The 13,544-nt window shown below is 44.0% G+C and overlaps 1 long non-coding RNA gene across 1 annotated transcript; it reads left to right on the forward strand.

The window, feature by feature from the left end:
- Positions 1-4,715: 4,715 nt before the first annotated feature.
- LOC138923470 (uncharacterized) lies at positions 4,716-13,182 on the forward strand. Its single transcript, XR_011437119.1, has 2 exons — positions 4,716-5,161; positions 11,301-13,182. It is a non-coding gene; the product is annotated as an uncharacterized lncRNA (long non-coding RNA).
- The last annotated feature ends 362 nt before the right edge of the window (positions 13,183-13,544 follow it).

A 13,544-nucleotide genomic window follows, 5' to 3' on the forward strand; every position in this document is an offset into this window, starting at 1 on the left:
AGGATCCGAACCTGCAAACACCGGGCTGCCGAAGCAAAGCACACGAACTTAAACACTCGGCCACGGGGCCAGCCCCAATTCCTCTCTTTTCCATAACTCACTTCCAAATCAGATTCTCTCATGGGTGCACAGGATTGAAAGAAACTGAATAGTAGTTGTGAAGACGGGATGAGTTGTGTGGGAAAAGCGAATTTTTTGGATTCTATTTGGGCTAGACAGGACCCATTAGCATAAGGAACTATCAAAATGTAGAAAGAGTGTTAAAGAGATTTTTGCAGCCATGAATGACAAATGTCTGCTACAGATAACACTTCTCTCAATTCAGCAGCACGAGGGCTCTTGTTTAAGAATAGTTATGTTTGTTTGAGATATCCAGACTGAAATAGAATCCTGGTGATGATGGTGATCGTTCATTAAGGACTTTTTATATTTTAGCCACTGTGCTAGGTGACTTACCTACTGTAGTGGACATACTATTTTATGTTTGAGTTGAGTAGACCCCTCCTTAGTTCCAGGGGTGGCCCAGAACCCAGGCTTAAGCCAATCAGCATGTCCCATTCTCTGGCCAAGTAATGAATTCAAGGATGTGCATTTGACCATCTTCAGACCAATGAGTGTCAGGCTCAGGACTTTCATTTGAATGTTGGACTGGAACAAAGGAGAATAGGGTCTGTGCTTCTTGGCTGCCATCTTGCCGCCACATGGAGCCTTGAACAAAGTCAAAAAAGGAAAGTAGAGCTAGAGGTGGAGAAAAACCAAGTTCTGGTGACAGCATTTGAGCCCCTGGATCAAGCTACTCCTGTAATTGGCATGACCCCTGGACTTTTCAATTATGTAAATCAACAAATTTCTCCTTTCTCCTTATACCACTTTAAGTTATGCTTCCTGTGACTTCTCTCAAAAATTATCTGAATTTCTACACATACTTTAACTCTTTTAATCCTCAAAAGTACCACACAAGGTTAATAATATTTCATAGACGAGAACACTAAGGCTCAAAAAGATTAGAAACTTGCCCAAGGTCACACAACTTGTCCATATGACGTCAAAGCTCGGGTGCTTAAACCCCTATGCTGTGGCAGGGCGTTGGAGGGTGTTGAGCGGGTGACAGTGTTGGGATTTGAAGTTTGAAAAGCAGACTTTATAGACTGATGATGAGCAGCCTCTGGATGGCAGGAAAAACACTTTACATTTCAGCTATCTTCCCTACAATGTCCAGCCTTGCTCTATGCACAGGGTGACTCTCAATATGTGCTTCTTCCTTCCTAAGTGGCCAGGAAGGGAACTGAATGCCTCACATCTGGGCAGAAAGGAGAGCTGAGTGAGCACTCTCCACTGGGATGAAGTGGTACCCTAGGGGTGAGGACAGTGAGTCTGTATGTCCCTTGGTTAGAGAACAAGGGTAGGTATGGGGGGGGGGTCTATATCACAGGAAGATGAACAAAGGTTCAATATCAAACAGAACCTTCTACTCTCAGAGGGTGTGAGGCAATGCTATGCAACACTATAGACTCATTTTCTGGAAATATAAAAGAAAGAAAAATATGATGATCTTCCTAGCCTACTGGATGTTTCCTTAGCCCTGGAAGCTCTTTCATCCTTTCACTGCACGTGTGATTCCCTCTGCCAGAAATGTCCCTCCCAATTCTGGTTTGTCTAGCAAACTCTTACTCATCCTTCAAGATTTAACTCAGATGCCACCTCCCCTGGGAAGCCCTCATGGAACTATTTCCCTTGGCTCGATTCCTGCTTCCTCTATCTCCCTATAGCATCTTATGCACACCTAGACTATCCCTTGACACACTTTGTTCCAACAATTTGCCTAAATTTCCATCTATAAGTCAAGGAGCATGTTTCATTTCTTTGTATTTCTTGCTCTTAGCGTAATGCCTGGAACTCAGTAGGCGATCTTGCAAATCCTTCTAAGAAAGCCCTTCCTCAGTCTCTTTGTCTGACTCTGTTCCTATTGGTCTTTTACAATTCTGCTTAGAAATCACCTCCTTGGGAAGCCTTCCTCAACCCCCCAAAGCTGGGTTATGATGCCACCCCTATGTGGTCTGCAGTACGCCCTGTGCATACGTAACGATGAAGAGGTGGGCGCCAATGTCTGACTGCCTGAGCTTGAATCCCAGCTCTGCCATTTCATAGCAGGTTCTTAACCTCGCTGTGCCTCAGTTTGCTCATCATCTGTAAAACAGGAATAATAATACTTCACAGAGCTGTTGCAAGTATTAAATAAGTTAATTCATAGAAAGTGCAATGAATAGTGCTGAGTAAAAAATCATAATAAATTTAGCTATTACATTAATTGTTAACTATTATTATTGCTAATTAATTTACAAACATTTGTTAAAGCACTTATTTTATGTCAGGCATTGTTCTAAGAAATGGGCATACAACAATAAACAAAATTTCTGTTCTCATAATTGAATTATTAGGTGAACTAATGAAGAATCAAATGAGATGGGTATAGATTCTTTGAGAAATTAAATTGATGCACATTTAAACCATCATATGTTGCTTGTTTGTGTTGCCCTGAGGTCCCCCACCCGTTGGTCCATGGCATCCTTTGCTTCATAGAGATATGGTTTGCAGTCTAAGAAAAGCGGGTGTGCCCACTTCTGAGCTTCAAATTCGAGGTTTTTTGAGAGCAAAGTATAATAAAGTTTGAACGCCAGATTTTGTGGGGACAGAGAACGACTCTCTCGCTTCTAAAAGCGCACACTTGAAAGTGGATCTCCCAAGCCCTAATTGATTTGCTCCAGCTGATGCCACGTGCTGCGGAGGCCAGCTGTCCCCACCAAGACCTGCTCAAATTGCAGGCTCAGGAACAAAATAAAGGATTGTTGTTTTAAACCTCTAAGTTTTGGGGTAGTTTTTACATAGCAACGGATAGCCGGAGCAGCTCCCTCACTCTGTTCTTGCTCGTTTGTTGTCAGAGCTGAAGCTTTACTAATTTTTGCTGGAAAAAACTAAGCTTGGAGACCTGAGCATAAAGTTTTAAAATAATCCTTAATGTGGAATGAACACAGGGTATGATATAAAGGAGGTTCCTGCCACCCAGGAAGGAGACAGGCCTTCTAGTGTGGCAATAATTATAAAGGGACTCCGATGGTCTGAGACTTGAGTCAAGATGCTGCTTTAGTCTAGCGGGGAGGTGAAAGCATGGAGAGAGAAGACGAAGAACCCCAGAGAGGAGACAGGTTGAGAGGGAAGGTGGAATCTGAGAGGAAACAAGGTCCCCTGTACGTGGGTGCAGTAGAAACACAAATGTTAATTGAGGAGTGACCACGTGGGAGATACCATTCCAAGCACATGGGAATCAGCAGGGAATGAAAGACAAAGATTCCTGTCATCATGGAGTTTACCTTCTAATGGGTTCAAAAGGCAATAAACCATCTAAATGAGTAAATCATATAATATATTTGACAGTGATGACTAGTAAGGAGAAAAATTAAGTGAGAAGGGGGAAAGCACTGGGGGGAGCATGTGTGTTTGCCAGTTTGGGAGAGAAGATCTTACTGAAAAGTTAACAAGTGATTAAAGATCTGAAGAAGGTGAATGAGAGAGTTGTGTAAATATATGGGAACATAGAAGGGAACAGCAAGTGCAAAGGCCCTGGGGCAAGAGCATTTGAGTTTTTAAGGAACAGCCAAGAGGATGGAGAGACAAATGTGGAGTGCATGAGGGTGCTGTAACAGGAGAGTTCTCTGTGGCTGTATACAAACCACCACAAAATGGAATGGCTTAAAACAAGTCATCTTTTGGTTTATAAATCTTCTGTGTGAGCAGGGCTTGGTGTGGACAGCTTATCTCTGTTCCACGTGGCATCAGCTGGGAGGATCACTGAGGAGCTGAGGCACCACTTTCAAGATGGCTCACTTACATGGCTGCTGAGTTGGTGCTGCCTGGTGCCTGAGAGCTCAGCGGGGGCTATTAGTCGGGGGCCTCAGTTCCTCTGCACACGGGATGTTCCTTAGGCTGCTAGACTCCCTCAGGCATGGTGGCTGGCTTCAAAGAGCAAGGGTCCCAAAAGGCAGAAAGTGGAAGCTGCCATAACCTATTGGTCCAGCAGTCACAGAAGCCAGATTCAATGGCAGGAGACAGGGACCCCTAGCCACTCAATGGGATGTGTGTCAAAGAACTTGAGGGCCATGTTTTAAAACTGCCACAGAGCAGGAGAAAAGAAAGAAATCAGGTTGGAGAGAGCAGCCTGATCATCCAGGGCCTTATGGGCCATTGTAGTGGATTTGGCTTACTCTGGAGGAATGAGGGAGTATTGGAGGATTTTGATAAAGGCATGACCTAATTTGACTGATGTTTAGCAGGATTACTCTGGCTTCTAGATTAAGAGCAGAGTGAAGGTCAGCAAGGTTAACTAGTCAGGAGTTTGCAAGTATCCAGGCAAGAGATAATGGTGGCTTGTACCAGGGTAATAGCAACACAGAGGATAGGAAGTGGTCAGATCCTGAATATATTTTGAAGGAAGAGCCAACAGGATTTCTTGATAGATTGAATATGCAATATGAGAGAAAGAGAAGAACTGAGGGAGACATCCAGGTTTTTGTCCTGAGCAATTGGAAGAACAGAGTTGCTATTATTACATGTGGAGGCTGAGGAGAAGCAGATTTGGCAGCTAAGAGCAGGAACTAATTCTTCAACATGTCAACTTAGACATCCAAGTAAAGATGCTGAGTAGGAAGGTGGATCTATGAGCCTGGAATTCAGGGGAGGAGCCAGGACCAGAGATATACGTTTGGGAGGTATCAGCATGGAGATGGTATTTAAAACCATGAGCTTGGATGAGACCACTAAGAAAGTGAGTGTGGATAGAAAAGAGAAGAGGTCCAAGAACTGAGGCACGGGAAACTCCAGCATTATAAGGTCTTGGTCAGGGGGATGAGCAAGAACCAGCAAAGGAGGCTGGGAAAAAGCAGCAAATGAGATAGAAAAACCGGGAGAGTGTGATCTACTGGAAGGCTGAGGTGTTTCAAGGAGAAGGAAGTAGTCACCCTGGTCAATGTTGCCGATAGCGCGACTACAATGAGGGCTGAGAATGGACAACCAGACGTGGCGAATTAGAAGTCACTAATAGCAGTTTCAGAGTGGCAAATGCCTCGTCGAGTGTGTTTAAGAGAATGGGGAGAGATGCTTGGAAACAGTGAGTACAGATGCCTTTTTTAAGGAGTTTTGCGATAAAGGGAAAAGAGAAGTGGGGTGGTAGCTGGAAGAGGAAATGGGATCAAGACAGGTTTTGCATGAGAGAAATAACAGTATTTATATGCTGATGGATAGAGCTAGTAGAGAGAAAAAATAATAATGCAGGCAAGACAAGGAAGAACTGCCTTAGCTATGACCTTGGGTTAACGAGGGGGATGGGATCTGGTGCACAACTGGAGGGGTGGGCCTTGGCTGGGGCCACGGACTGTCATCCATAGCAGTTGGAGTGCAGAAAGATATTTGCACACAGATGCTAGCAGGCTGGTAGGTGTGGAGGTGAAAGTTCTCTTCTGGTTGCTTCTATTTTCTCAGTGAAATAGGAAGTAGGGGCATCAGATGAGAATGAGGGTAGGGAAGGAGGTTTAAGGAGAGAAGGAGTAGCAAACGTGCTCACTTGAAGGGAGCGATCATGAATTTAAGATGAGACCATTGGATTGCAGTTTTCTCTGGTCACATTCAGCTCCATGGGGCAGGCACAGAGTAGGCAGAGAACTGGATTTAACCAGGGTTGGAACTTCACCAAGTTAGTAAAGGGAATAAGAGAGAGAGGCAAGGGATTGAGCATCTATGCAAGGAAGTGATTATAATCATCGATCATGGAATTTAAGCTGGGTTAGGAGGGAAGTGAGTACGTGGCAGAGGTGGAGGACAGTGAAAAGGTGGTAGGATCAATGTATTTTAGATTCCTGTGGGTTGAAGGATTTTGAGGAAAGTACTAGAGGGAAAGAGCTAGAAAGATAGGAGATGATAGTAGGAGAGTAGAAGACTTGAACTGAGAAAATGTAGGCTGAGAGACTGGTGGGAGAGAGGAGGCCTGGGTCAGTGTGAGGAAGCTGCAGAGGACAGGGATTTCTCCACTGGAGGCCATGACAATGAGTGACACACTAAAAGACTGGGTGGGTACCTGTGCTTGACATCCCATGACAAGCTGAGACCAAGGACATCTCAGAAGAGGCCAGTAAGAATCAAGACAACTACCTGTGTACCAAAGGCTCCTCTTGCCTCCATAAGGCTATGAAGCTGCACTTGGATGCCATCTTGTCAAAGGCAGGCGGTGGGGGTGGGGGTGGAGACCAGCCATTCGAGGTCCTCGGAGGAATTCCTGGAGGTGGAGAAGTGCTCCAGAGCAGTACTAGTTTTGCATCTTCCCAGCCCAGGTGCAGGGCCTTATTTCCTTGCTTCTTTTGGTGGTAAAATGATAAAAAGAATAATTAGTTTAAAGGTGGTTTTGATCTGTACTTATCCACTTCCTCCCATCCTCCCACCTCCACCCCAAAGAATAGGGCAATGAGCTACAAAGTTTTCAGGAATAGATGACTTTAACATAATTAAAATAGTAATGTTATTGCAGAAAACTCAGGAATTAAAAATAAATATAAAGAAGACAATGAAAGTCATACATTATCCCTCCACCTAGAGATAACCACCCTCAATGTTTAGGGGTGTATACTTCCATACGTGCATTGTACAAAATATGGGATCATACTGGATATGTAGTTTTGTAACTTTTTTTAATCAAATGATATAACATGGGTGGTTTCTCTGCTAATTAATATTCTTATACATCAACTTAACGACTGCGTAGGATTTCAGTTCATATACGTACTAATTCTTCATCCAATCCCTATTATAGAAAATTTAAACTGCTTCCATTTTTCACTATTAGAAACAATAGCAAGATGGATAACATTTTGGCTATATCTTTGTGCAAGGCCATAATTTATTTCCTGTGAATAAGATCCTATAATTGGGCCAATTATACCCTAAATGGATCAAAGGGTATGCAAAGTTTTTAAGGCTTTTGATACACATTGCCAAGCTGTCCTCCAGAAATATTTTACAAGTTTACTCTCCTCTCAGCAGGATATGATCATGCCCATTTCTCCATGCCATCTCTCTCACTGCTATCATTAGAAAGTCTTTGTCTTGGATGACTTCTCAAGATTTCTTCTGACCCTTGATTTGTGTTTCCACATTGACAATGAGATTGCTTTCATTTGGCTTTTTCTCTTCCATAAGTGGACCGATTAACCTCTGGCAAGGTGGGTCGCCACCTTTAAGCCGCCCGAAGGCCTGGACCCGTAACAGCATGTGGAGGCTAAAAAGATGGTTTCAAGTCAAAAAGTACTGGACTGGGGGCCATTTATCTTGTCCCTGGGAGTTACTCATATCTCTGGGCTCAAGGCACCTTGTATGTCTTCCTTCCAGCTCTCAGTTTCTACAATCCTGTCTTCCTGTTTCAGGGAACATTCTTGCCAGCTCATCCTCAGTGTCTGTGGACAGGAAGGTCAATCCAAAGTCAAGCATATTTGAACAGAGTTCTTCTGCCCCATTATCCTTTCCTTGCAAATGTACGTCCTTAATAGAAATTTGAGTTCTATCTTTGCCTTTTTTCAGGCTGATAGAGATCTTTCAATTCAACTCAAATAATATTTGTTGAGCAACTCCACGGCTCGTGGTGACACACTAGGGTTAATAGAAATCCACGTCCGTTCTTCCTGCCTGGTAAGGTCTTTTTCTTTTCCTTCTCTGTAGTAAACTCTCATTCACCCACCGATGTTTCCTCCTCGGCCTCCTCTCTGGAGGATTCAAAATGTCATGGCTGTCGTCATCTTCCTGCCACGGTGGCAGCATGATTCACTGGCTGGCTCTAAGGGTGACGATTTGACTGCGAGGTTACAGCCGACAAGAACCCCTGATAACATGGCCTAGCCGGTCCTTCTTCAACAGCCCTAGTCAGATAAGAGCCATTGTTTTGACCATGAGCTCGCCTTTGAAACAATGGCTTGTGGTAAAGAAAAGACTAGGAAGAACGGGGTAACACCTGAATAAATGAGGCGATTTTCCGGAACTTTCTGGCTTACACCGCGTATTCAGGGGCTCCAAAAGTTGAGTCATGTTTCTCGTTTTGCTCAGAGCTCAGTTGCGACTCTTGTGAATGAGACTACAATGAGTTTACACAGAGAGGTACAGCATCTCGGCTTTTGAGATTTTTAGCCCTTCAGTGAGGACTGGGAAACAAAAGACCAAGTCTTAATAATGGAAAACTGAGTCTTTTGCATACTGCAGCATTAAGATACGGTTTGTGGGGAAATAACCTGTATTTTTATATGCTGTTTATCCACACAGACATGCGTATGTGAACATGCTGACACATACACAGATACATACTCAAATAATGCCACAGTATCTTTAACAGAAACATATGGAGATATAGATATGGATATATATCTATGTGTGTATAGATATATATATACACACACACATATACGTGCATATATGTATAGATATATATATACACATACACATGCACATATATATACATTTGTGCTTTTTTTTGAAATGTGAATTGCATCTGCAAAAGTTGCACAGTCTTATCCTAGAAAGAGGAGCTTGCAGGGAGCATGGAGATTTTGGAGTAAGTCTCTCCTCTCCTTACTTGAAGCACAAGCCAGTAATTGTCGTTAGCACTGAGCAGAGGAGTCTGTGCCAAAGGGTGACAGAATAGAAAAGTAATCCCCAATGGCAGCTGCTGGGCGTGATACCACGGAGATGTACGCCCTCTGTGCCTGCCAGGCCTGTCTCTCTCTGTTCTGGAAAGTGGAATCCAATGATAAATGTCAATACACTTATGTTGCCACATGGAAGTGAGCTGTAGCTGTCTAGATCACAAACAGAAGCGGCAGATCTCAAGATGTGGGTGCCAGATGGTAGCTTGGAGCTGGGCACGTGGGATGGCTGCTGGGGGAGGTTTTATTAGCTGAGACAAGTGGCCTGGCAACACTGGGTGCCCCCTCACCCCTCTGGGGGTTCCCTCTAGAGCGCATTATCCAATTTGCTTTCAGATACCCATTAAGCACACAGCCTCCCCTCCGTTAATGGACTTACTAAGATGTGTTTGGAGGGGCCTTGGCTAAAGGGTGCCACCAAAATCTGTAAAAGGGAGGAGAGTGATGTGGGAGTGAAGTTTTTTCATAGAGAAACTGTCCCACCAGCAAAGCAAAAGGGATTTTTTTTCAATGAGTGATCATATTTCTTTCACGGTATAATCAGGCTTGAGCGGCAAGTGAGGCATTACCTGCATCAACTTCCCACTTTGCTGGAAGCGCGGCTTTGGGGAAAGTGTTTGGCAGTCCTGTAGCCAAACAGTCTTGCTTTCCTTCTTCTGTGGGGGCTGGGGTGGGGGAAATACCTTTACAACGTTAAAACCTTGTATCTGCATTTTTTAGCTTTACGGTTTATTAAGCACTTTCATTTGTATTCATTTCTCCTCTCAACCAACTACTGTCATCTCTATTCTACTGATGCAGAAATGGAGACTCTGAGAGGTGGTGGCCCTGCTTCTGGTCACACAGCTCGTGAGCCCCCTGGCCCTGAAGTCGAGCCCGGCCTGACCCTTCCCCGGCAACTGCCGCTCATTGATGCCGACCGTCTTAGTTTGCTCGGGCTGCTATGACAAAATGCCTCAGACTGGGGGCTTATAAACCACAGAAACGTATTTCTCACAGTTCTGGAGGCTGGCAGTCTGAGGCCAGAGTGTCAGCAAGGTCAGACGAGAGCCCTCTTCGGGGTTGCAGACTTCTAGTTGCATCTTCACACGGGGAATGGGGCCAGGGGGCTGTGTGAGGTCCCTTTGATGAGAGCAGGAATCCCATTCATGAGGACTCCACCTCATGACCTCCTCACCTCCCAAAGGCCCCACCTCCTAATGCCATCACACTGGGGGTAGGATTTAACATATGAATTTGAGGGGACACAAGCATTCAGACCATAGCACCTACTATGTGCCACGTGCTTTACATAAATTATTTTGGCCCTTTCAACAAGTCTGTAGAGTAGGCATTATTGTTGTCATATATAGATGACAAAATTGAGGCTTCAGCTAAATTCCTTGCTCGGTAACACGTAGCTGTTACGTGGATAAGCTGGGATTTGAACCCATGACTTCCTTGACTCCAAAACATACACCTTTTCACTCTGATAAGTACAATGGCTAACAATTAACGAGCACTCACTATTTTCCAGGAATTGTTCTAAGTGTTTTATCTGTATTAACTCATTTAATTTTTATGACAAGACTATGAGTGAGAGACTACTAACATCCCCATTTTACAGATGGAGAAATTAGGGATGGAAAGGTTAAGTGATTTGCTAAAGACTGCACAGCTGGAGGTGGGCGGAACCAGGGTTTGAATTCAAGTAATTTACTTCCAGGACTCGCGTTTTTCAATCACCATCATGTACTACTTTAGCACTGTGCCAGCTTGCATACTTTGGGGCAGCAGGTGTGGTTTAAGAAGGCTTTTAGGTAAACCCATTTATTTATGATTTTTGGAGCCATCCCACACTCTGTAGAGTTAATACAAACTCCTGTATTAGTTCCAGAACTACCCCAACCCTCCAGGGTCTACTTTGCATCAGAAATGACTAGGGACTTGCTACTGAAAATGTAAATGCTGACTGGCAGCCTCAGCATCTATTGGAAGCTTCTTAGAAATGCTGCATCTCAGCATCAGAGCCACTGAAGCAGAGTCTCCACCGTGGGCCCGATCCCCAGGTGATGCGGATGCGCGGTAAAGTTTTAGAAGCGCTGCTCTAAGTGAGAACTAGAGCCTTAAAGGGTGTAGTTCTGAATTTCCACCACACTCTGGGATCCCCAGGAAGCTTTAAAAAGCACTGACGCCTGGATCCCACCCCCAGAGATCCTGATTTACTTGCAGCCTGAACATGGGGAATTTTAAAAGCTCTCCACATGATTCTAAAGTGCAGCCAAGGTCAAGAGCCACTGCTCCAGGGACGCCCTGCCATCCTCAGCAATTCCTCGGGGTTCACCCACATCCCCACACCCGGACATCTGAATCTTTGGGTTTGTGGGATTAAAGAAATCGTCAAAAAGCTGTTCACCTTGCAGTTTAGGGTAGTTACTCTCATCAGCACAGCAGTCATTGCAATCGCAATAAACTAGCATTATTCAGACTGAATCAGCCTGGAAGGCTCTCCCTGACCCCACCTGAATGATCTCTCTTCCTTCTTTTTTTTTCGTCACACGTTAAATAAACTTGTGCTTACCCTGAATGAAGAAGAGGAGGCTTCGGAGGCCGTGCTAATTACCCTGATGCTCCGTGTTTGGAAGATCTGTCATCCAACTGTGCAGAGAGCCAACGCCTGTGGGGCAAAGGATTTGACAATGAAGAAGAGTTGGGCTTTGAACCAGATGCCCATCATGTCCTTGAGGCAACTATGTCTGATCCACTGTGAAAGAACCTCTGATTGCCCGTGAGCCTGACCTTGCAGTTGGGTCATGGGTTGTAATAAAAATGTAGAAATGGCTGTCTAGGGCGGGGAATTTGTTCATGGTTTATTTTCACACAAGAAGGTAAGTTCCAAGAGAACAGGGACTTTGTTACACTCTGTGGTATCTTTGGTGTCCAGTACCCAACACACAGTAGGTGCTTTGTAAGCATTTGCTGATTGAACAACTGGAGGAAATGACAATCATCAATACAATTTACTGAATGCTCTCTGGGTTCCAGACACCTTATAAACTTTGTTTTATTTAGTCCTATGACAATCTTAAGAGATAGATTCTTGTTTGTTTGTTTGCTTTTACTTGTTGAGTGAAGTTAAATAAGTCATCCATTGGTTGTTACTTTCTAGAAAGTGGCAAAACCTGGCTTCATTCCTTCTACACATTTATTGAGTGTCAGACACTATTCTGGGTATTTGGGCTACGTCAGTGAACAAAACAGAAAAGATCCCTCACCTTTGTAAATTCAAGAGAGAAGGGCATAGAATATATAATAAATAAGTAAATTATGTAGTCTGTTAGGTGTTAAGTGTTATGGCAAAAAAATAAATAAAGATCAAGGTAGAGAATTAGGAGGGTCAAGGAAGAAGGGTAGGGTGGTGGGCAGTTGTGATGGTTAGTTTTATGTGTCACCGTGGCTAGGGTATAGTATCCAGTTATTTAACCAAGTACTAATCTAGGTATTGCTGTGAAGGTATTTTGTAGATGTGGCTAACATCTATAATCAATTGACTTTAAGTAAAGGCGATTACCTTTGGGGATGTGGGTGGGCCTCATCCAACAAATTGAAGGCCTTAAGAGCAAAAAGTGAGGTTTCCAGAAAAGCAGAAATTGTGCCTCATGATTGCAGCCTTAAGTCCGGCCTGAGTTTCCAACCTGCTCACCTGCCCTATAAATTTTGGACTCAAGACAGGACAGCAACATCAACTCCTGCTTGGGCTCCCAGCCTACCAGCCTGCCCTATGCATGTTGGGATGTGCTGGCCCCCAATTCTTTAAAGATAAATCTCTGGAGAACTTTGACAGATACAGATTTTGGTACCGAAAGTGGAGTGCTGCTGTAATAACTGCCTCAAACTGTGGAAGTAAGAGAGAATTCCTCCTGCCTGATTGCATCTGAACTGGGACATCGCCTTTAGTCCTGCTTTTGCACTTGAACTGAAACATCGATTCTTCCTGGGAAAGAAGCCTGCCAGCCTTTGGGTGGGAACGACACCTTTAGCTCTCCTGGTGCTCAGGCCTTTAGACTCAGAGTGGAATTACACCGTTGGTTCTCTTGGGTTTCCAGGTTGTCAACTCACTCAATAGACCTAAATCAAGTTCTCAGTAAATCTTTAGCATTTTCGTCAAGGTTAATCAGGTACGTGAGAAACAGTTTGGGAGATCTAAGTTCAACACTGGCTCTTTCATTAACCGGCTGTGTCCCCTTGGGTGTGTTGTTTGTCTGGGCCTCTCTTTGCTGGTCTGTAAAATGGGCAGTAAGCCGGAACAGGGCTATTCCAAGTGTGGTCCACAGTCTGCTGCCCATCGGCGAACTGTTACTGGTCAGTGATGGGGAATCTAGAGGAGCAGAAAGCATGCATTAGAGACTTCCATAGCAATTTACAGGGTCATTTTATGTCTTTTGAATCTAATAATAAAATGTTTGGGTTTGTATTTCCCTGTCTTTTCAAAAAAAATTTTATTATTTTAGTGATTTATTTTTATTGTGTTTTCAAAAGTATCCGTGCAAAACAGGTTAGGAAGAAAAAAGCCCAACAACTGCTCCTTCAGCACAGACGCAGTTTGAGAACTCTCTTAGGTGCTTCTCCAGTTTCAACGTGCAAAGGAATCACCTGGGAACCCTGGTAAACGTGCAAACTCTGATTGGAGATTCTGCGTCTCTGACAAGCTCCTATGTAATGCCGATGTTGCTGGTCCATAATCACTCCGAGTAGCAGGGCCCCAGATAACTTCTATAACCACAGACTGATTAATTAACATCCTACCTTTTTACAAAATGGGATTACAGGAGCATG

This window comes from Equus caballus, chromosome 3 (genome assembly GCF_041296265.1).
Source record: "Equus caballus isolate H_3958 breed thoroughbred chromosome 3, TB-T2T, whole genome shotgun sequence".
NCBI classification, from domain to species: domain Eukaryota; kingdom Metazoa; phylum Chordata; class Mammalia; order Perissodactyla; family Equidae; genus Equus; species Equus caballus.